The following is a 23,595-nucleotide window of genomic DNA, read 5'->3' on the forward strand; positions in this document are numbered from 1 at the left end:
TGCTTGGCTAGGCAGAAGTTTGTTTTCAGAGCTGGCCTGTGTTGTGCCATTTAACCCCTAGGTTAGCTCAGGTTTCATAAAGGCATGTTTTCTGTTGCAGGCATGTGTTATCTGCTGCTAGTCCAAGAAGGGGAATATCACAGTCTCACAGTATCACTTAGGTTGGAAAGGACCTCGAGGATCATCGAGTCCAACCTATCAACACAGACCCCATGACTAGACCATGGCACCAAGTGCCACGTCCAATCTCCTCTTGAACACCTCCAGGGTCGATGACTCAACCACCTCCCTGGGCAACCCGTTCCAATGACGAATGACTCGCTCGGTGAAGAACTTCCTCCTCACCTCGAGTCTAAACCTCCCCTGGCGCAGCTTGAGACTGTGTCCCCTTGTTCTGGTGCTGGCTGCCTGGAAGAAGAGGCCAACCCCTTCCTGGCTACAACCACCCTTCAGGTAGTTGTAGATGTGCCACCAGAGCCTCCACCTTTTTCTCTTGGTTTGGCCTGTAGTCATGCTTGTGGATAGACACAGCACATTCACTCCGCTCACCATCGCTCCCTGTTGTTTTTCACCCAACAAAGTGTGTGCCTGTCCAAGCCATGAGCAGTCAGTTTCTCCAGGAGGATTCTGTGGGAAGCTGTGTTGAATGCCTTACTAAAATCCAGATAGGTAACGCTAACAGCCTTTCCCTCATCTACCAGGCAGGTCACCTTGGCATAGAAAGAGATTAGATTGGTTAAACAAAACTTGTCCTTCATAAACCTATGCTGACTGACCCCAGTCATCTTGTGTCTCGTGCGTGGTGTCACTTGAGATGCTCCACGACGTTCCCAGGCACTGAGGTCAGACTGACAGGCCTGTGGTTTCCTGGATCTCTTTCCAACCCTTCTTGTAGACGGGCTTCGTATTTGCTAGCCTGCAGTTGACTGATACCTCACCAGTTAGCCAGGACTGCTGAGTGGCTTGGCTAGCACTTCTGCCAGCTCCTACAGCACCCTTGGGTGGATCCCATCCAGTCCCATAGGCTTCTGTGTGTCAAGATGGTGTAGCAGGTCGCTAAGCATTTCTCTTTGGAACATGAGGACCTCCCTCCCTTCCCCTTCCCCGTCTTCCACATCAGAGGACTTGGGTACCCAGAGAAGAGCTACTCTTGCTACTAAAGACTGAGGCAAAGTAGGCATAGAGTGTCTCAGCCTTTTCCTCATCCTTTCTTACTATGTTTCCTCCCACATCCATTCAAGGATGGAGATCCTCCTTAGTTCTCTTTCTGCTGTTGATGTATTTATAGAAAGAGTTTTTATTACCTTTCACAGCAGTAGCCAGACTAAGTTCAAGTTGGACTTTGGCCATTCTAATTTTCTCCCTACAGCGTCTCACCACATCTTTAACATCCTTCTGAGTGGCCTGCCCTCTCTTCCAAAGGCCATAAACACTCCTTTTGTTCCTGAGCGGCAGCCCTTCAGCTATTTATAAGCCTTGATAAGATCCTTGCTCAGCCTTCTCTTTTCCAGGCTTAAGAGCCCCAGGTTCCAGATGCAGTATCAGACTGCCTGCTCCTTGTTTTGCTGCGGTACAAACTTCTGCATTTAGTTTAAGACTCATCTACCTTGCTCTGCTTTGCTTGTGATGGAGACCAGGCAAAAGTGCCACTTCCTGGGTGAAAGGCAGTAACCAGCTGGCATGAGGTGAGTGAGAACACCCTGATTTTGCTTCTGCTTCAAGTTTCTAGCAGGTATTGTTGCCAGGATTAACCTCACATTCCTACAGATTCCTTTTCATAAATCACTTTAAAAAGTAAGCATAGGCAGGCTGCTCCTCCCTCCCAGGGTGGTACCTTCATATTATTGCATTAAGAGCTGACCCTAGGATGGACACACATACACACACATATATTTGTCTGATCTGGGGTGTGGAAAGAAGGATTACTTCGATTTTCTGCTCAGGATTTTTGTCTTTTGAAAGGCCCTTTGTCTGGAAGTACAAGAAAGCATGAGGCACACTGGTTGCCTTCACGGCCTGATGAGCAGAAAGAAAACAGTGCTCCTGTTACCTGGAGACATTCAAGAAGGCAAGTGCAATTAGTCAGTAGATAATTAAGCTGTACCTAATTGGAGTACTCGAGACTAATCACCTTACTCCACAGATGTCACAGAGCAGGGGATGCCCTTTCTCAGAAACTGCACGACAGGGAAGGGAGAGAGGGCAGAAACTGCTGGATCAACATTCTGTGTACCACATCCTCAGCAAACAGAAGCTGCACTGGGGCCTTGTCTTGCAGCACTTCTTCTGGGAGCTGTGCCACAGGAGGTTATGTTTCAAAGCTGGATCTCACCACTCCAGTCTTGCTAAAGCAAAAGTTTCACTAATGGGAGCAGCTTGGAGGGGCTTGCTAATTTGGTCTAGTAAGACTACCAGTAAAGACTATTTAGGACTCAAGCAATGGCCACGAGGACTGTTGACTGTTCTTGGTTTCCCCACTGATCAGGGCTGCCTTAGTGCATGGTCTAGATCCCAGGAAGTTATTCCTCAAGATCCCCTCTACTGCACATGGTGCACCCCTGCCATGTTGTGTGTTGGGGTGCTCAGCTGCAGAGAGGCAGTGGATCTCAGCATTTCCATCTGCCCAAGGAACCTGTAGCTTTCTGCATCAGGAAGCCCTATGGGTCCATCAGGCTGCTGGCTCTGTAGCAAGGCACATTTCACTTAACCTTCAGGAACATTTATAATTAATGCTTAATTGATTTCCATAATGCAAGATCAACACACCGGCCTGGGCCTCTTCCTGTACGTCTTTGCTCACTTGAACAGTCCTTAGTCACCTTATTTTGTCTTTTCTGTGAGGTTTAACCTCTAAGCAAGATTCTTGATGAACTTGCTGCTCATAAAAATATCCAAGTGCTCCTTAGCACAGATCAAATGATGGCCTTGGGCCCCTTAGTGTTTCTTTTCCAGGAAGGGTGGCTTTTATTTATCATAATGTTAGGAGTCTGTGTCTTTTCCAAGACTCAATTTTCTTGCTTCTCAGGGGAAAGGCCATGTTCACTTCACTCCATTTGCCAAATTCTGAACACTTGTGTCTGGCCCTGGAAAAGTGATCCCATATAGAATCAGCTCTGACATTCTGGTCATGCCAGTGTCTGCTCTGCACAGCTACAGATTTACCCATTCTGTCACTAAGATTTGAACAATATCTTATTAAGCATAGCTAGATTATATCCAGGAAAAATATCCCAAATCAATCTCCCCAAACCTAAGGTGAGAGGTTCTTGTTGGTCCTCTTTTTGATCCTCTTGTTGAGGATCTTCTCCCCTATACTCTGCCCTGGTGAGACCACATCTGGAATACTGTGTCCAGTTCTGGGTTCTCCAGTTCAAGAGAGATAGGGAACTGCATGGAGAGGGTATAGCAAAGGCCTACAAAGATGCTAAAGGGACTGGAACATCTCTCTGATGAGAAAAGACTGAGAGAACTGGGGCTGTTTAGTCTGGAAAAGAGAACACTGGGGGGAGATCTCCCAAATGCTTACAAATACTTAAAGGGTGGGTGTCAGGAGGATGGGACCAGGCTTTTTTTCACTGGTACCCAGTGACAAGACAAGGGGTAAGGGGCACAAACTTGAACATAAGAAGTTTCATCTAAACCTGGGGAGGAACTTCTTTAATTGCAAGGTTCTGGTGCGCTGGAGCAGGCTGCCCAGAGAGATGGTGAAGTCTCCATCTCTGCAGACATTCAAGACCTGCCTGGACATGTTCCTTTGTGACTTGTGCCATAGATCACAAAATCACAGAGTGTTATGACTTGGAAAGGACCTCTAGAGATCGAGTCCAACCCCTCTGCCAAATCAGGATCTTCTAGGGCAGGCCACACAGGAACCTGGCTCTTCTAAATATAGGAAGGTGTGTCATATAAATATGTGTCGAAAATATAGAGACAAAGAGTTGTATTTTAAAAGGGTGTAACAATGAGATCAGAGGTCAGAAGCCAAAGTCAACAATGACCTGCAATGCTGCTTCATGTCTTCATGGGCCAACCATTTCTTTTGGTTCAGTAAAAATCTCATTGGGACTTCTGTACTTGTGCCTAAGCAACATTTCTTTCCTCACACCTCTGACAGTTCAGTGTGGTAGTCATGTGGTGCCTCTGTGCCTGATTTCTTTCACTTCTGAGGTGGAGGAATTGATAAAAGGGTCTGTAACAGCTTAAGCTGATCGTATGTCTTGCGTTTAATGAGTTAGACTTTTGTGTTCTCTTCTCTTTCTCTTATTACAAACTACATTCAGATGAGACCCTTGACCTTCTACCTAACACCTCTGCAGACAGGACAGATTTTGAGGAGGGAGGCAGGCTTTTAGAAATCACAGGCATAAGAGGAATCTATCATACTAAAACAATGCTGCTTCCTGAAGCAGGTCAAAGGGAGAGAGGACTTCCAAACGTGCATGTCTGCTAGAGAGAGGAAAAAGCAACCTCCTGTGAGAGGAGAAACCGATCTCCTATGAAGTGCAGCAGGGACTTTGCTTGCAGGAGAGAAGGTAGCAGCTATGGCGAAATGGAGCTTGCAGCTTTTAACAGCTACTTCAGTTTTCAGCTATACTTTTAATACCATTTTAGCCGAACCAGTACACACCAGTTGACTTTATCTTATAGTGCTTTGGATCTCCTACAGTCATTGTGTCTCTCCCACTCTCAGAGCATGTTTGTGCCTGTGAATGTAGATTGTTTGACCAGGCTGATGAATCTGTTTTACAGAGTAATGAAATATTCTCCCCAGATTCTCATTAATAACTGTAAGCATGGTTGAACACTGGAACAGGTTGCCCAGAAGGATTGTGAGGTCTCTTTCCCAGGAGACACTAAAAATGCAACTGAACACAGTCATGGATTGCACTGGGTTGGAAGGAACCCTCAAAGGTTATTTTGTCCCAATTCCTCTGCAGTCAGCAGAGACACCTCCAAGTAGATCAAGCTGCCCAGAGCCAAGTCAAGTATGATCTTGGATGTCCCCAGCTATGGGCAACCTGTTGCAGTTTGCCTTTCTTCGAGCAAGGGTGTTGGACTAGGTCATCTCCAGAGATGCTTTGCAACCTCAACCATGGTATTTTCCAAGTCACAGAGTTCTTGTGTCCTATCTGCTGCTGTCAAACACATGGACTCTTGGTGGTTGGTCTCTTCTCCCAGGCAACCAGTTGCAGAACAAGAGGACGCAGTCTCAAGCTGTGCCAGGGGAAGTTTAGGCTTGAGGTGAGGAGACAGTTTTTCCCAGAAAGAGTAACTGGCCATTGGAATAAGCTGCCCAGTGAGGTGGTAGAGTCATTGTCCCTGTAGTTGTTCAAAAAAGGATTGGATGTGGCACTTGGAGCCATGGTTTGGTTGTCAGGAGGTGTTAGGTATTAGGTAATAGGTTGGACTTGATGATCTCTGAGGTCTTTTCCAACCTGGTTGATTCTGTGATTCTACTGACAAATAATAATAGATACTGCTTCCTTGAGCTGGTAGAAGAGAAGCATCACTGAGGGGAAAGATTGTGCTGTTTTGTTGTGTTTTTTTCCAGCATCAATTAAATATTAGCTTCAGTACAAGAGTCACTCAAGTCACAAGCACAAGTTTGTATGTATCAGCTATGGATTGATAGTTATTGGTCCTCAATTTTGCACGAAAAGCTCTTCTATTCTCTTTGTGCGAGCGTGCAGGAACACATGGGAGCTTGAAGTAGGTACTGAGAGCACGCACTGTGAGGTACTGAGCATATACAAAGTGAAAATAAAAGCCTTCCCAAAAGAAACCTGTGGTCCACATAGATCACTCTTGAAAACTGGCACATCTATAAAGAAATTCCAACTAAAACTACATAGTAAAGGGGGGAAAGGAGGCTACTGAAGCCAATTAACTGCAGCATCTCCATGATAAATCTTTTATCTCAAATTAGCAATGTGCGTAGTGAGTGGATCAAGATGAGCATGCTCCTCTTATGGAAAACTTGTACATGTGAAACCTGTCATCTCATATTAGAAGACAAATGACATTCTGAGGCATTACATAAATAATGGAATCACATGGCCACCTGATCCTGGTTATTTCGTAGTCAAGGGTAAGACATTCTGAACATCCTTTTATTCTGAGTTGTAGAGCTTTAAGTCTCCTGAACTGGCAGGAGCTGTGAGGAAACTTTCAGCTGAGTAGCTCTAAAGGTTTGAAGTGAATTCCTACTCCATTTGAAATCAATGGGAGCGGTGTCCCTGGCTTCAATAAAGCAAAGATTTTTGACTTCAGTACCTGGGAAGCAATGCTTCTGGCTCATGTTTGCTAAAGGAGATGTCCAATTACTCTCCAGAGAATAGAATTTGTATCTCTGCTCTCATCAATTCAATTAGTAAAGTCTGCTAAAGCAAACACAAGTTTAGTCTGATGTTCTTAGTCTGGATTACCTGCCTAATTTGGGTTTGGCCTTCAAGAAGATGCTTTGTGCCATGACTGGTAGAACTAATGGAACTGGATTTTCTGCCTGTCTGCATCTCCCACACCATTACAAACTGCAATGGCACCAGCCCATGCAGATTCACATGTCCTTGCTTTTGGGTGTGTGGTCTGCCTGGAGCTCCACACATGCAAACTAGCAAGGCAGCATGACTCTGCTGCTTGGGTGATTGATTGCTCCCAAGCAGCGTTTGGAAGAGCTGAGTCTGCTTTTCTGTCAAGGGGCAGGTGCTGGCTCAGACCTTTCTCATCAATCCTCCTGATTTTCATGAAATCTAGAGGTACTTCCGAATCTTTGAAGTTTATACCCCTCTAGCAAATCTGGTTGAAGCTGGACAGCAGATTTAGAAGGTATTTGCAGCGTTGGGTAGAAAGCAGGAAGACATCATCTCTATTTTGAAACAGAGTTGGGAGATAACACACTAGAAGTGGCATAAATTGTTTCCTGTCCCTTTATGGAAAACAGCAGTGAATTTAACAGGGATCACTCCATTTCATACAGAATTGGATTCCAAATGTTGATAAAATGAGGTAGCCATTGAAGCCAAGTCATTAAACAAGAAATAATCATTTTTTCATAGAAACCCAGGAGGGCTGTTTTTTAAGGTGTAAAACTCAGTTAGGTTCCTGCAATGGGAATTGTACTAACCCTTGTTTGAATTAACTCAGCTCTGTTTGAATGATTTCTGTAGTACCTACTTGGAATTCAGGTGGATATTCAGACTGCTTGGTCAGAAGTAACAGAAGCTGATAGAATACAATACAATAGAATACAATACAATACCAGGTTGATAGCTGAAGACAGCTGACTTGTACCTAGTGACACCACTGTTATTTTGGTGTCTATGTCTTTCTTGAATAAGCTGCAATGGTTAGTATCCAGACTTTGAAAGAGATCATAGAATCACATGATGGTTTGGGTTAGGAGGGACCTTAAAAATTGTCTAGCTCTAAGCCCTCCTGCCATGGGCAGGGACACTTTCCACTAGCCCAGGTTGCTCAATGCCCTGTCCAACCTGGCCTTGATACACCTCCAAGGAAGGAACATCCACAGTCCCCCTGGGCAACCTGTTCCAGGGTCTCACCACCCTCACTGGAAAGAATTTTAAACTAATATCCAGTCTAAATATCACCTCTTCTATCTTAAAGCTATTGCCTTTCATCTTGTCACTACAAGCCCTTGCAAAAAGTCCTTCCTTAACTATTCTGTAGCCCCCTTCAGGTGCTGGAATGCTGCTCTAAGGTCTCCCTGGAGCCTTCTCTTCTCCAGGCTGAACAGCCCCGACTCTCACAGCCTGTCCCCATAGGGGATGTGCTCCATCCCTCTAATCATCTTCATGGACATTCTCTGGACCCACTACAACAGTTCAATGCCCTTCAGGAATTCATTACCAAATGCATAAAGGATTGTCTTTGGGTACCCATCATGTTCTCCTGTGTGCTGGGTTATGCCCATCCTGGGTGGGGGGGAGGGTTGCAAGAGCCCTGCTTCCCCCAGGGGACAAAAAAACCTGATCCAGGTGGACTTGGCTTCCCTCTCCCAGGAGGAGGGGTTCCCCTGGGTTGGAGTTGGTCTGCTCCTCTCCCCACTCCTGTCCAGCAAGACTATTGGGACACGCACACACACACATGGTGGCTATCTTTTTCTTTGCTCTTGCCTTGCCTGTTTGAAAGGACCCACAGCTGCTGCTAGCCTTCTGGTTCTGCCACATGCTTGGGTCTGATCTTCTCCCTGCCACATCCACACTTCTCTAAAGGACTGAAATCCACATACATTGAGGGAATTACAAGGCCATACATATTTGGTTTTGTCTATTTTCCTATTCATCCCAAAGCTGACAGAGGTTGTTTTGGGGATGGTTTGCATAAAAGTCACTCAACCTAAACTGAATTTTAATGTCAGTGAGGGGAAAAGTTGTGTGATCTAGGGCTGGAATTAAAACAGGATTTATAATGAATGTCGAGATTCACAACGAATGAAATGAGTGATTAGCCATTGGAAAGTGCTGCCCAGGGAGGTGGTGGAGTCCCCATCCCTGGAGGTGTTCAAAAAAGGCTTGGATGTGGCACTTGGAGCCATGGTTTAGTTGTCAGGAGGTGTTAGGTAATAGGTTGGACTTGATGATCTCTGAGGTCTTTTCCAAGCTGGTTAGTTCTGTGATTCTGTGATTGCAGATCAAGTTTTATACTCAGTAAAGCTTAAAACAGACTGATTCAATCTGATTCTGCAGGAATAACAAAGATGTCTGTGGGGGACTACAGATTTCATCCCCCTCCAGCTCTTGACCTGTCAGACATTTCGAGATGATTGAGGACACACCTTTGTTCTAAGTGTGTGTGTGTGAGACCTCCCCTCCCTTGGTCTTTTCCCTGCGAGTCCTTTCTAGCCCAGGAATCTATTTCATAGCAAAGGTGTAAATTTTCATTTTTGTATGTGTCATGACTGTCAAGGTTAGCATGTCAGTGGTGTCCTATTTGCCCAAGTATACCAAGTGACAGTCTGAGGAGGGTGGGAAAGAGGAAGGCAGAGGGAGATTGAGCTGTCTGTCTCTATGTCAGCTAACATCCTTCTGGCTAAGGTTAGTGGTAATTCCTGATTTCCTTCCTCAAACCTGGGCATTTCAAGTAATCTTCTTTTGTGTGCCTGCATATAAGGACTAAGATATTTGGATCTTAGTTTTCCTGCCACTTGTCTCTGACTCAACATGATAAAGAAACAAGAGGAGTTGTGTTTTGAAGAGGGAGGATTTACATCCCTGGGAGTTCTGCCTCAGTTCAGTTCTAACTTTCAGTATTTCTGCTCTGTATCAGGGGCAAACTCCAGAGAGCGTAACATATTTGTCCTATTTGGCTACCTACATGGGGATGTGAATATTTTGTTTGCAGTTGTGACACCAAGTTCTAGCTAACAATGTCCCATTGTGGCTGAAAATTGCCTGTATGGAAATATAGCAATGCTAAATGTATTTGAGTATGTTCTGGTCATAGCTGTGTGGACTGCAACTTGGAGTAAGACTGATCAATTTACTGCAGGGTTATATTCAAGCCTAAACTCGGTCTCTTTACACAATTACTATCTTGGCAGAAGTCTTTCCTATTATTATTCTTAGCATTTCAAATAGTGTTTACATATTTCTGCTTTTCCTAACAGAAATCTCACAGAATCAACCAGGTTGGAAAAGACCCCAGAGATCATCAAGTCCAACCTATTACCTAATACCTAACACCTCATGACAAATAAACCATGGCTTCAAGTGCCACATCCAATCATTTTTTTTTAACTCCTCCAGGGACAGTGACTCCACCACCTCCCTGGGCAGCCTCTTCCAGTGCTTGACTACTTTTCCCAATAACATTCTTTCCTAGGCTACTGTCTAGCCTAAACCTCCTCAGGTGCAGCTTGAGGCCATTCCCTCTTGTTCTGTCACTGATTACCTGTGAGAAGAGACCAGCACCTGCCTCTCTATAATGTTGCTTCAGGTAGTTGTAGAGGGTGATAAGGTCTTCCCTGGATCTCCTCTTCCTCAAACTGAACAGTCCCAGTTCCCTCTTCCCAGCTACTCTTCACAGACTTCATTCTTCTAGGCCTTTCACCAGCTTAGTTGCTCTTCTCAGCACCCTCACCGACACCTCAACATCTCTCTTGTATTGAGATGTCCAAATCTGAGCACAGCACTCAAGGTTTCAAATTGATTTGTTGTATTCCCAAACACTGCATTCTGCAGTTAGGGATCCTCCTCTGTACCACAAGCCAAAGGCACATCGATCCTCATGTTTTCCTCAATTAACTACACTGTACTGAAAATACATAGGCACATCAGGTTGAGGTTTTCCAAGCCTTTTCTTTAGAATAAATGAGTTTCTTCTGCATTTGTGTAACAGTATGTCTCTGTTTGCACAGGGTTTCTGAACCTAACACTAGAAGCTATTTTCTTCCCTTCCTGGGATTTTTTTTGCTTACAAGTCAATATTATTGATTCTTCTTCTTTCCATTGTTTTGTGTTTGTTGGGGTTTTTTTTTTACACCTATTTTGGAGAGGTGTCAGCTGGCAAGAAAAAGACCTTATCCACTGCAGTGTGTTTCTCTCTCCATGTCTTGGTATGTTTCCCATTATTCCATAGTTACACTCACGTATTTATACCCATGTGTGTGTGTGTGTATATATATACACATTCAAATATCTATCTATCTATATATATCTCTCCATATATATCTCCATATATATCTAGTAGTACTTTCTATGGCCACATTATTCCCATGTTTTAAAAACTCCCACAATGATTATCTGTATTTATATCTATCTATACCTCCATATATTCATAGTTATATATATATATCCCCATATATATCTCTATATATCTTCATATATGTCTAGTAGTACTTTCCATGGGCCAATTAATTCTGTGCTTAAAAAACCCCACAATGATTATCTATATCCATATTTAGATCTATATCTATCTATATCTCCATATAGTCATATATATATCCATATATATATCTCTCTTCATATGTATCTAGTAGTACTATGAGCCAATTAATTCTATGTTTAAAAAAAAACCCACAATGATTAGTGCTGATATCAGCAAATCTCTAGAGAAGAAATTTCTATTTTTCTACGAAGCTCTGAAAGAGAAATTTCCTGTTTGTCATTTCTCCATGGTTATACTCACATGTTATTCCATATTTATACTCATGGGCTTCATCTGCCTATATCTATCTCTGTGTCTATCTCTATTATCTCTGTCATCTCTCTCTCATCTCTTTCTCTCTGTTTCATCTATATCTCCATATATTCATATATATACACACCTATATATATATATATAACATCTCTGTATATTTCCATATCTATCTAGTGGTACTTTCTATGGGGCAATTAATTCCATATTTAAAACCCCAAATGATTTGTGCTGATATCAGCAAATCTTTAGAGAAAATATTCCTATTTGTTTTACTAAGTTCTCAAAGAGAAATGTCATGTTTGCCATTTTCCCATATTTATACTCATTGGCTTCATCTATATCATTTATATCATCTATATCTCCATCTATTCTCATATATATATATATATATTTTATATATATAAAATCTCTCTAAATATCTTCATATATATATATAGCAGTACTTTCCATGGGCCAATTCATTTCATGCTTAAGAAAAGAAAACAATGACTAGTGCTGATATCAGCAAATCTTTAGGGAAGATATTTCTATTTTTTCACTAAGTTCTCAAGAGAAATTGCACTGATTTTTTTTTTCCCCCCACCTATTTTAGGGCCATCAGCTGGCAAGAGAAAGATCTTACGCATTGCAGTGTGCTTCTCTCGCTGTGCCTTGGTGTGTTTGTCATTGTTCTGTGTTTATATTCACATGTTATTCCATATTTGTACTCATTGACTTCATATATATAGCTCCCATATATATATATCTCCTGTATATATTTATCTCCCATATATATATATATCTCCCTTATACATATATATCTCCCATATATATATCTCTATCTCCCTTATATATATGTATCCTATATCTATATATCCCTTATGAGAAAAGGCTGAAGCAGTTGGGTCTCTTTATCTTGGAGAGGAGGAGACTGAGAGGTGACCTCATTCATGTTTATAAAGATGTGAAGTGTCAGGAGGATGGAGCCCAGCTCTTCTCAGAGATGCCCAATGCTAGGACAAGAGGCAATGAGTACACGGTGGAGTGAAGGAGGTTCCATGTGAACCTAAGGAAAAACTTTTTCACTGTGAAGGTGACAAAGCACTGGAGCAGGCTGCCTGGAGAGGTTATGGAGCCTCCTTCTCTGGAGACATTGAAAACCCACCTGGATATGTTCTTCTGTAACCTACACTAGGTGATCCTGCTCTGACAGGGGGGTTAGACCAGAGAATCTTTGGAGGTCCCTTCCAGCCCCTAACATATTGTGATTTTGTGATTTTTTACTCTCTCTCCATATATCTCCATGTACATCCAGTATTGCTTTCTATGGGTCAATTAATTCCATGTTTAAAAACCCCAATGATTAGTACTAATATCAGCAAATCTTTAGAGAAGGTATTTCTATCTTTTCACTGAGTTCTTCAAGATAAATTTCTCTGTTAGAAAAGGAAATCAATCTCTTTTCTTACCTACTATCCATGTTTTCAGTTTCCAGAAATATTTATGGAGATGAGTTGTGGGGCCCAAACAGGGAAGAAGTTGAGACCCCATCTCTGAATGAAGCTGATTGCAGTTCCTCCATCCTTGGGTAGGTTGTTTATTAATTATTATTTTTTTGCTATGTTAAGACTAGTTTCCAATATTTTATCCTTAATTTAGCTCCAAGAGTGCACAGTGGGGCTGGCTTACCCAGGCTCTTGTGTGTGACTGTGCAATTTTGGCATTGGTTTCCTCTGTTGTCTGTTAAAGCACTTGAGAAACCAATGCAGCTTGTCCAATGTACACACATGATAGCTACCCTGAACGCATACACACACGTAGGGTTTGCTTTTATTCCCACATATGTTTTGGCAGGGTAGAGAGCTCATTTGGCCTCTGATAGATTTGGGCAAGGAGGATAACTCTGTCATTTCTCCCTACTCTATGTTTTTATTTATTTATCATACTGCTCTTGCAACCCATATACAGAAATCCTAAGTCTGATCACAAACTGTGAAGATTATATTCAGGGACTAATATCCTCACTACAATTCCCAACCCCTAGCATGAGATGTAAATATATTCTAATCATTGTTTCACAGTTAATGGCACAAAAGCTCAATAACAGTTAAGAACCTCCATGCTGAAGCTGATTCAAAGCCAGCTGGAGTCTTTCCATTAAGTCAGTGTGCTTTAGATTATGTCCCAAAATAGGTAGGTAACACTTTTTTGTAGTCAGTTTGGACTTTTCATCCCTTTTGAATTCATTCTTAGCAGCTGAGCAAGAAACACTTGAAGGGGTAAATAACCACTTGAGTGGTTATGAGATGACATGGTTGCATTAACTCTGTGTTTAGAAAGATCTGTCTGTGTGCAGGTCTGTGTCTGTGCCTGGAGCCCTGGGCACGAGGCTCTGATCTTACTGGGGGGAGGGAGCCATCCTCTCATAAGCAGCCAAATAGTCATGGATCTCTGAACACTGAAGCAGACTCAGAGTCTCCAATTAACCAAAAGGAGGTGCTAGGGGGACAGATGAGTATAGTCAATTAACTTTTCTTAGGACTACAATTAGTTTAAAGGACATTTTTTTTCTCCTACGTGGAGCATGTGAATGGATGATATAAAGCAACGGATTAAACCTCAGCTCTTGCATCTAAGCACTCTGTTCAGACAGGTTTGTCATCCAGTATGACATCCAGTTTAGGGAGTAAGTTGCTCAGGGAAGTGGTGGAGTCACCATCCCTGCAGATGTTCAAAGAAATCTGTAGATATGGCTCTTAGGGACATGGCTTAGGGGGCATGGTGGTGTGGGGTTGATGGTTGGGCTTGATGATTTGAGATCTTTTTCAATGTTTATGATTCTGTGTGATCTGGGCACATGAGTTTAGCTGCTTTGTTTGTTTGTTTTATGCCAAGTTTTCTCTGCAACAGTCAAATGCAGAAAAATGATTCAAACTCTTAAATAGTTAAGTGTCACAACAGTCAGGTTTGTTGACTACCTCCACCAGGTGCGATATTGGGTGCACTCTGGGGTGCATGTGGCAGTAGGTGCTCTGTTCAGAATACAAATAAAGGATGAGGTTCTTTAGAGGCTTCTTATTAGCAGTGGGGCTGATAGTTACACTCAAATGAAAATCAAGACTGGAGCTGTCACAATTTGTAGCTGACACCAGGAAGATTTAACAAATGGCCATGTTCCCGGGCTGCTCAGGGCATGATGTCTACTGGCATATGTAAATGAAGGACTGGAAACAGTGAAATACCCAACCAAAAACCCACTGGGCAGTGGGAAAATGGTGTGTGATCCTTACACCCTAGAGGGACTGTGCATTCACCATCCCTTTAAAAAAGCTGGAGAGGAGCAGTCTCAAGGACAAGAGGTTAACTTCACATGAAGCTTCCCAAGGTTCTGTTGTTTTGTGTTGGTCTTTTTTGCCTTTTCTTTCCTATGCTTACAGTAAGAACTCATAATCTTGGCTCAGAGAAGAGTACCTTTTAACCCTATGACTTAAAGGAGGATCTGGCTGAACACAAAGCTGAAAAGGAGATATACGCAGTCCAGACTATATCTAATTGATAAATAGTCTAAATGCAGAAATTAATATGAATAAGTCTGCTTTATGCTCCTGATGTAAAATTTAGAGGGGAGATTCTAAGCAATTTCTCTCTTTGTGTGAGGTCTGGAAAAGAGTTGCAGTTGGTAACATCTTACTTCTGTTAAATTAGCTGTAAAACACAGTTCTGCATTGGGACATGCGCTCAAGGTCTTTGAGGATTCTTTTCCCCTCTTTTCTTTGACCTAATAGAGACTGATATTGGATAGTTTGCCACTATCCCTCCCCCCATTATACAGCTCTACATAATCCAAACATGACTTGAAAGCAAGATCTCCCTGCTCTGCCCAGCTGAGCACTCAGAAAGCTTGCGTGGTAGTGAGAAACACTTCTCATGGATATATTAAGCGCTACCATCTGTTTGTATTGTTTTGAAATGCATTTTTGGGGCCAAAGCCTGCCCTTATGAGGATCCAGTTTGACATGAAAGTCTCAGCACTTCCCTTAATGTGAATAAGGCAGCAAAACTCACTCCTTTCACGCTTCCCAACCATGCCCTTTAATTTAGCTGCAGTAACTTTAACTGGATCGGGAGAGCAGCTCCAAAAACTGAGCCCTCGATAATCTTGATGACTACCTTACTACACACAAAAGGCTGCACTGCTTTCAATTTCTCACCACTGAGTCAGGGAACAGGAAACACCTCCAAGTGAGGAAAAAAAGTGAAATTCATTTTGGTTGTTTTTTGGTTTAACTTTGTAGTATTGCTTTCCTCCTGTGGCCTGGAATGGGAAGAAAAAAGAGGATGGGGAGAAAAAGGAAATCTGGGAAAAGATGGGAGAAATACTTTTACAATACTCTATAAGGTGATATGATTACTGCCACACTTCAGACTTTTCTGCCTGTGCTAAATGAATACATTTTGAATGAAGTTACTCTGTCAGAATTTACAGCACTTGGCAATTACAATTCCTATCTGTTATAAGCCAAACTTTATTTTTATGCTTTAACGTTGTGTTAACAACATTATAATTAGCAGACACACAGGAATAGAAAGTTAATTTATTTTGAGCTTTTTCCCCTGAAACACCACTTTTTTTTCCCCCCTGTATGTGAAGCAGTCTCTGTTTTCTTCACACAGCATGCTACAATACTATTCGCCTTCCTGGCCATGAGGGCACACTGCTGGCTCATGAATTTGCTGTCCACCAGCACTCCCAGGTCCTTTCCTCAGGTCAGCCTCTAACCTGTACTGATGCAAGGGGTTATTCCTCCCCAGCTGCAAGACTCATGCAAGCCTGAGCAACCTCCCTTATGGGCATCAGACAAACTTCTGCAGTTTCAGGTGAGGGCTCATGGTGTGAACAGTACCACCTGAGCTAGAGAACAGGAAGGCAGTTTTTGTTTGCTTGTTTGTGGTCAACTTTCTTTGACCAAGCAATGTAAATATACATATACATCAGCTTTGATGTCTTACAATTCACTTGGGAACTGGATCTGGTCCAGGATGTGGCAGCTTGCTTGTTATTAGACATGGTCTCACCCTCGAGTGCTTGTAGCCAAAGCTCCTGTGCTGGCTGATCTCTGACGTCAGGGCAGAGTTCATGTTATTATTTTTTTGTTTCTCTCTCTCCATGTTATTTTTTTTCCCCCTTCCTTCTCTCTCCTAGTTGTAATCTTAGCCATAAATGGAACTAGGCTTGCCTCTTGCTTTGAAGGTTGCTGCCTCATTTGTCTTTTGGGGCTTTCCAAGCAAGGGTTGCAGCTCCAGCACTCGCTCACTCGCTGCTCCTGAAATACTTTGTGGCTCTGAGCCATATATTTTTTTTTAAGGTGATGATAGGGATGGGAGCTAGGGGATAGAAACTTGTGCATGGTGGGAATGGGAATTTGAGCCGGGGATGTCTGTTTTAGTTGGCAGAGTGTTGTTTTGGACCTGCCTGCTTGTCTGCTTGAGCCAAATTTATTCCTGACCAAACTACACTGTGAGATGTGCACATCTTGACCAGCAATGGTGCCAAGCTCCTCAGCTTCTGTACAAATCTACAGACTACAGGGAGGATTCCCTCATGTAGAGTTACTCAGAGTTACTGAAACTGGACCCTTGGTGACCAAGACATTCAACTGCTCCCAAATGACTATGGTTTTTCATAAGAGTGAAATCAAGCACTTCTGCTGAATCAAAACTTCATATTCAGATGAGGTCACTGTGTCCTACCCCGCTTGAAATAGGATTTTTTTTTTTCTCTGTGTGTGTGTGCTGCAAGGGAATGAGAGGGGAAGTCAAACATAGAAGCAGCAGCAGACTTTTCCCTTTGCTGAATGCTCAGGGCCTGATTTCTAGAGGCAAATCTGTTACATCCTGCATCTGAAGTTGACAGGGTTAGTGCAGATCCATCTCCTTGTAAACCAGAATCACAATACTGTTGCAGATAGTCCTAGGAAGGATTTTTCCTTTGACCAAATACAAAGACCTTTTGGTCTTTGGCCAAATACAGTGCTGGTTCAGGCTTCTTATCCTTAGGAGATTTGCTAAAGTCTATAGCAAAAGGAGAAAAGGCTTACTTCTAAAAATGTGTTGACTTCATTGAAACTACATGGGCTTGGGGGCCTTCAGAAAGTGGAGAATGTGGTTTAGAAAACATATTTCCCCTGCTGGGTGGGTTTTAATAAGTTCCTTCAGCTTTAGAGTCCAGTCCCTCAGCTGAATTTAATTTCAACTCCAGATTTCTCTGTAGATGATATAAGGATAAGTCACATCAACTGCACTGCCTCTTGAAAGGTGCTGAGCAAGTCAAGTTGAGCGGTAGCCATCCCCAGTCCCTGGCTAATGTTGTGCTGCTCGCATGGAAAATGTACCATATGAGAAAGGCTCAATTATGGAAACTGTTCTTAGAGAAAACATCAGTTATTTTTCAATCTTAACCCAATTATGTGGCATTTTGAAATTTCAGTAACAATAATTTTCTGGTGCTCTTGAAAGTTAGAGGGCAATGATCGCTGCCAGCTACGCTGGCAGGAAGCCAGCTTTCTTCAGAAGAGATCTTCTGGATTCTGAAAGAGAACTGATTTTTGTTTTTTTTTTTTCATATTGAGTTTGTCCCTCTACAGTTAAAACTAAAACCAACCAACCACCAACCCAAAACAAACAAACAGAACAAAACCAAGAGCTGTTTGAGGAACTCTAGGGTTGAGTTTCTTTGTATGAAGCAGAGGAATTCTCTTCTTCTGGTTCTAACATAACTTCAGTGCTTAAATATTTTGGTGGTACTATGTTTAGTTGTTGAACTTTCACACATTTTGAGGCCCAAGTTATCTGAACTCCCTAATTTAAAAGGCAAAGCAAAATTTTGATTTAATTTTAGCAGTACTTCACAGAATCACAGAATGTTAGGGGCTGGAAAGGACCTTGGGAGATCATCCAGTCCAACCCCCCTGCCAGAGCAGGATCACCTATGCCAGATCACACAGGAACATATCCAGACAGGTCTTGAATATCTCCAGAGAGGGAGTTTCCACAAACCACCTGGGCAGCTTGTCCCAGTGTTCTGTCACCCTCACAGTGAAATAATTTTTACTCATGTTTCCATGGAACTTCCTCTGCCTCATCTTCCACCCAGTGCCCCTTGTGCTGTCATTGGACATCACCCAGCAGAGCCTGACTCCATACTCTTGGCACTCACCCTGCACATCTTTATCAACATGAATGAGGGCACCCCTCAGGCTCCCCTTCTGAAGGCACTTTATTAGAAAAACAGTATTTTTTTAAAATTGATGTTTACAGGTCACAGTCAGATTTAGCATTAAGGTTAGAGATCTTAGTATCATAGAATTGTTTTGGCTGGAAAAGACCTCTGAGATCGTTGAGTTCAGCCATCAAACTAAGACCACCATGACCATTAAACCAGTACCTAAGCTATTTCACAACAAGCTGGGCATATTATCTCTTTGCTGAAAGCCCTCTTTAGTTTGTTTTGGTGAGAATGGGGAGCAATACTTGACACCTTGGTCTGGTTTGCAGCCCAGATGCTGGTCAGCCAGTGCACTCCACCAACAGAGGCTGCCAAATCTGGTTCCCACTTAACTACCGGCATCAACATGAAGACATTTTGTACAAGAACCAAGCACAGGTATAGGCTCCAAATGGCTCAAGACCAGTCCTTAGGAGAAGAATTTGGGGGTGTCATCTGATGGAAAAACTCGCCATGAGCCAGCAATGGTTGCTGGCAGCCCAGAAGGTAGCTGTGTGCTGGGCTGCACACAAAGCAGGGAGGGCAGGAGCGCAGGGAAGGGATTCTGTCCTTCTGCTCAGACCCCACTTGCAACACTGTGTCCATTTCTGGTGCCCCCAAGAAGGACATGGACCTGCTGGAGCAGGTATCTGAAGATGATCAGAGGGCTGGAGCACTTCCCCTATGGGGACAGGCTTAGAGAGTTGGGATTGTTCAGCCTGGACAAGAGGAAGTTCTGAAGAGACCTTATAAGAGGCTTCCAGTACATGAAGAGCCATACAGGAAAGCTGGGAAGGGACTTTTTACAAGGGCTTGTAGTGATAAGATGGAGAGGGAATGGACTGAAGCTTGAGAAGGGCAGATTTAGACTTCAGATTAGGAAGAAATTCTTGACAGTGAGGGTGGTGAGATAATGGAATAGGTTGCCCAGGGAGGTTGAGGATGCCCTCTCCCTGGAGGTTGGATGAGGCCTTGAGCAACCTGGGCTGGTGTCCCTGCCCATGGGAGGGTGGTTGGAACTGGATGATCTTTAAGGTCCCTTCCAACTCAAACCATTGCATTATTCTATGTTTGTAGATAATCTGTTTTAGCCTTCGAGCATATCTGGTGCATTTACAGAACATCTGCTTTTTCATAGGAGGGTGGAAATGCTTTAGGGAAGGTAAAGAGGCAAAATGCTGGCACAGGTTGCCCAGGGAGGTGGTAGAAGCCCCATCCCTGGAGGTTTTTCAGGCCAGGCTGGATGTGGCTGTGAGCAACCTGATCTAGTGTGAGGTGTCCCTGCCTGTGGCAGGGGGGTTGGAACCGGATGATTCTTGGGGTCCCTTCCAACCCTAACGATTCTATGATTCTATAATGCTAGATTTGGCATTGCGTGTTTGTTACAGTAGTAACCAGACACATAGCACAGAAGGGTCCATCTATAAATACTTTAATATTATTTAATAAATGATGGTGGGGTTTATAGCAAACCTAATCACAACATTAAATGTTTCTGCTTTTACCAGGCACACACATTGTTTGAGCAATATTTCCGTGTTACGTGCTTTTTGCAACTGCTTGTTATGGCTTCATCTGGTAGGCATTTACTATGCATTCACTTCAGTTATTTCTTCAGGAAAAGAGAAAAAGGAAAAGGAATGCTTTCTACTCAGATGTGAAGAAATGTTAGCTGCATCTAATAAGCAGTTAACAAATGTGAGCAGGCGTTTAGGGAAGAAGTCAAAATGTAAAGCTGCATTTACATGCAGGGGTAACTCACCAGGAGCAGGGCTTGTTCTTTGTCACCTCTCTCAAAGCCATGTTGAAAAAAGGAGCCTCCATGAGGTGACTGTTCTTCAGCCCTTCAGGCTCTTTAACCTGGAAAAGAGCAAATTGAGAGGAGATCTTCTCAATGCATATAAATATCTAAAGGGTGGAGGTCACGGGCACAGCCTATTTTGATAAAAATAAACCTTTATTAGAATAAACCAAACCAGGTTGGAAGAGACCTTCAAGATCATCGTGTCCAACCCATCAACCAATCCAACCCACCCAAACAGCTAACCCATGGCACCAAGCACCCCATCAATTCTCCTCCTGAACACCTTCAATGACGGCGACTCCACCACCTCCCCGGGCAACCCATTCCATAGCGCAATCACTCTTTCTGTATAGAACTTCTTCCTAACATCCAACCTGAACCTCCCCTGGCACAGCCTGAGACTGTGTCCTCTTGTTCTGGTACTGGGTGCCTGGGAGAAGAGACCATCATCTGCAACAGCTCATAAGCAACAGCTTTTCCACATCTTGTACAACCAAGTTGACCTCACTTCCCTTCTGTGTGGACATGGCACTTTGGGACATGGCTTAGCGGCCATGGTGATGTGAGGCTGTCAGTTGGACTCAGTAATCTTAGAGGTCTTTTCACATGAAATGTCTCTAGATTCTGTGATTCCTGACCTCCCGTGTTCACTGTGAAGAAGTCAGTTGCTCTTTAAGCAGCAGCACCTTCTGGAAGCGTTGCAAGAATGCGTTTTGTAGTAGGCACCCCCTCATGAGAGTCAGCCTGTGGATTGCACAGTGCTGGGCTGTCTTCAGCATCCATTTATTTCAAAGGAATTAGATGGCAGAGTTCAGGCTGCTGTTGCCAACAGGTAAGAGGGCTTTAATGAATAGCACTTTATAAATAAATAAATCTGATGCTATTGAATAGTTCTTTGTGTGTAGTGCTTAGAGAGAGTTCTGTCCGGGAGCTTTGCTTCCTGTTCTTTTCTCTCAAAACAGAGGTTCACGCTGGATAGCCATTGTCACCAAAGCCATAAGAAAAGGGGGTGGGGGAAGTTTTTCTGAATATTTAGAGGTTCTTTTTAATTAAGTCTTTCTACTGGGAATCTGAGACTACAAGACATTGTTCCAAGGGAGGCTGAGGTTGGATATTAGCAAAAATTTCTTTATGGAAAGAGTGGTCAGGTGTTGGAACAGGCTGCCCAGGGGAGGGCAGAGGTGCTGTCCATGGAGGTGTTCAAGAAACTTGTGGACAAGGTACTTCAGGACATGGTTTAATGGCCATGGTGGTCTCAGGTTGAAGGTTGGACTCGATGATCTTAGAGGTCTTTTCCATCTGAAACTGTTTCATGATTCTGTGACATTTTGTTATGATGATTAAATAGAGAAGAGCCAATGACTCCCAGAATATTTCAGACAGCAATTTCTTCTGCTTGTAATCCCACTGTGACTGGTGGAACTCCCTCAGCATGAGATGCTTTTCCATTTGAGTGGAGCTATCACTGCCTGAGTCTTTTGCAACACCTGGAACATCTGTGTATCCTTCTCTAGCCCTTGTTGATTGTGCTGTTGTCAACGATAAGGTGTGAGCTGACTGCTAGATGAATGGCAGATTCCCCTAAAGGGAAGAGAAAGGGAATAAGGCTAAGGGACTGATAGGTTGGGAAAAAAGCTAAACCATCTTGAATGGAAATAACTGTGTGGCCAGAAGGAACAGGGAAGTCATTCTGCCCCTGTACTCAGCACTGGTTAGGCCACACCTCAAGTACTGTGTGCAGTTCTGGGCCCCTCAATTTAAGAAGGACATTGAGATACTTGAATGTGTCCAGAGAAGGGCAACAAGGCTGGGGAGGAGTCTGGAGCACAGCCCTATGAGGAGAGGCTGAATGAGCTGGGGGTGTTTAGCCAGGAGAAGAGGAGGCTCACGGGAGACCTTCTTGCTCTCTACAGCTTCCTGAAAGGAGGCTGTAGTCAGGTGGAGGTTGGTCTCTTCTCCCAGGCAACCAGCACCAGAACAAGAGGACAGTCTCAAGCTGTGCCAGGGGAAGTTTAGGCTCAAAGTGAGGAGAAAGTTCTTCCCAGAAAGAGTAATTGGCCATTGGAATGTGGTGCCCAGGGAGGTGGTGGAGTCCCTGTCCCTGGAGGTGTTCAAAATGGCTTGGATGTGGCACTTGGAGCCATGGTTTAGTTGTCAGGAGGTGTTAGGTATTAGGTAATAGGTTGGACTTGATGATCTCTGAGGTCTTCTCCAACCTGGTTGATTCTATGATTCTATGATATAGGTACAAAATCCCTATCAGTCCCAACTCCCCACTAACAATTGCATCACTGTCACCAATGATGCTGTGAGCAGGCACTGGGCAAGTCCCAGGCTGGACTCAGTGGCAAATGGGAACTGGATTCAGGAATGTATGAACTGGGATTGAAGACAGGAAAAAAGACAAAATCCTCCTCAGATAGTGGCAATTCAAGAAGAGAGCTTAACCCTGGTGATCCCACAGCTTCACAGTGAAAATGGTATGTATGGAATGGAATCCCTTGTTGGTTAGTTTAGGGTCACCTCTGCCCCACCAGAGATCCTAAACAGGGAATAGACTCTTTCCATGGCCAGGTGTTAGCTGAAGAGGAAACCTGTGGCAAGTTAAAAAGGTGACACAGGAAGAAATATTGTTTTTTTTTCATTTTGCCTCCCCCCACCCTAAGTATTTCCACATTTTGAACTCTATTAACTAGAGTTTGCTGCCTTGAAGACACCAAGGCATCAAACAGTTAAGGCAAAAGTTTTTGAAGCCTGGGTAACCAATACTGCCCTTGGAAAGATGCTGGGTACAAGGCTCTGTGTTTAAGTGCCTGAATATGGATGATGGTGCCTTGCTTCAGGCAGTTGGGTTTGCAAATGATGGTGTTGAGTATTCGCCAGGAAAAGAATTTGGATCTCCTGACTCTGTGGTTTAACTCCTAGGCAGCATTTCTTCTCAGTACACTGTATACGGTACTTGTCCATATGGAAGCACAAACACAATGCTTCCAGAGGGAAAATGGTTTTTAGTGATGAATCAGGAAATGCAGGATTTAGGATTCATGTTTTGAGGGTTCTTTGCTGTTGGAGGAGGGTTGGATTTTTTTTCTTTGTTTCTCAGTTCATCCATTTCTTGGTTAAAGCCCTTTGGAAGAGAACTTTTACTGAGTTATTGGATGACCTTGAGGTGTCTGAACTAAAGAGCATAACTGCCTAGCCTGGATTAAGGCCTCCTTCTGCAGAAGGGCATTTTCTGCTCTCCATAGGAACAGAATACAGAATTAAGCAGGTTGGAAAAGACCTTTGAGATCAACTCCACCCTATCACCCAACACCATCTAATCCACTAAACCATGGCATCAAGTGCCTCATCCAGGCTCTTTTTAAACACTTCCAGTGATGGTGACTCC

This window comes from Melanerpes formicivorus, unplaced genomic scaffold (genome assembly GCF_026170545.1).
Source record: "Melanerpes formicivorus ecotype bairdi unplaced genomic scaffold, bMelFor1.0.p_v2 SCAF_25, whole genome shotgun sequence".
Taxonomy (NCBI): Eukaryota; Metazoa; Chordata; class Aves; order Piciformes; family Picidae; genus Melanerpes; species Melanerpes formicivorus.